Below are 1502 nucleotides of genomic sequence, written 5' to 3' on the forward strand. Positions count from 1 at the left end.
AAGAAGAAGAAGAAGAAGAAGAAGAAGAAGAAGAAGAAGAAGAAGAAGAAGAAGAAGAAGAAGAAGAAGAAGAAGAAGAAAAGGTGTCTCAGGCAATGCAGCAGCTCCATAAGAGCTGACACTCAGACACCTGAGTTAGCTCTAGCAGAAGAGAAATGGAGGAGCCATATAATATAAGGATGAATTCAGGAAGGCCTTGAGACCATGGAAAACTTGCCTGATCTCTACAATATTTTCCAAGGAGAGGTTGCTATGGTGACAGACAATGGTGCCTTTATCAAAATCCCAGGCTGTGGAAATCAAGGTCTCACAAGTCATCCTGTCAGGTGGATAAGCCCTCTGACATAGTAGATGTTGGAGACAAAGTGTGGGTGAAACTTACTGGCTGAGAGATGAAAAATGATAGAATAAAAATATGTCTTTCCATGAAAGTTGTCAACCAAGGGACTGGGTAAGACCTTGATCCCAACAACGTTATTATTGAGCAAGAAGAGACGAGAAGGCAGTCCTTCCAGGATTACACTGGGCAGAAGATCACCCTCAAGGCTGTTCTTGACACTACCTGCAAGAAGTGTGGCTTTAAAGGCCACTTTGCAAAAGATTGCTTCATGCAACCAGGTGGGACCAAATATTTGCTGATACCTGATGAGGAAGAGAAGAAAGAAGAGGCAAAGTCAGCAGAATTTGAGAAGCCTGGCCCCACAAGGAATTCATCCAGAAAAAGAAAGAAGGAAAAGAAGAAAAATCAACAGAGATAGGAAGTTATCTGACTCAGACTCTGAGAGTGATACAGACAAAAGGGCAAGGCACACATCAAAAGACAGCAACGCAGCCAAGAAGGAGAAAAAGAAGCATAAGAAAAAACACAAGGAGTGAGAGGAGAAGAGAGTTGGGGCAGGTGGGTGAGAGAATGTGGGTCCAGGAGCTTTGTGCCTTAAAGCCCTGGCCCCTGGAAAGACTTGGTAGTGAGAATGGGGCCCCACCCCAGTGACTTCGCTCCTGCGGGAGATGGCCTCCCTTCAAGCAGCAGGCAGGTTGGGAGTTGAGGTCCAGAGCAGCTGCTGGAATGAGTTGTTTCCATATTGCACCTGACTTCTTTGTAAGTGACCACTGTAGCCCACCCATCCATTCACTCAGCACCCTTCACTCAGCAGGTAGTCGTTTTACCCAGCAGCCACTGCCAGAGCTGGATTCCTTTGTGGGGATCTGGGCTAAAGCCACAGGCACTGCTGTGGAGGTGAGCCTCCCTGGCTGTAGTTGCAGGGCACAGTGATTACCCCTTCCTGTCTGACTGTCTTGGGCCAGTTGGCTCGTGGTCTCTGCTGCACCCACACAGGAGCAGAGGGAGAGTGGCAGAAGGAGGGAGAATGTGCTAAGAAGTAGTGCTCACTTTTTACCTTCTCTTACCATGGTTTTACTGTGCTAGATGTGACAGCATGACAGCCAGTGGTCACAGTCAGAAAATGATCATTTGCTGTGATTCATTTCTTTTTTCTTTTTTT

At 46.7% G+C, this 1502-nt stretch overlaps 1 pseudogene; it reads left to right on the top strand.

Moving 5' to 3' along the window:
• The first annotated feature begins 179 nt into the window (after positions 1 to 179).
• On the top strand, positions 180 to 876 carry LOC101591742 (annotated as a pseudogene).
• The last annotated feature ends 626 nt before the right edge of the window (positions 877 to 1502 follow it).

This window comes from Octodon degus, unplaced genomic scaffold, assembly GCF_000260255.1.
Source record: "Octodon degus isolate 3935 unplaced genomic scaffold, OctDeg1.0 scaffold00201, whole genome shotgun sequence".
Classification (NCBI taxonomy): domain Eukaryota; kingdom Metazoa; phylum Chordata; class Mammalia; order Rodentia; family Octodontidae; genus Octodon; species Octodon degus.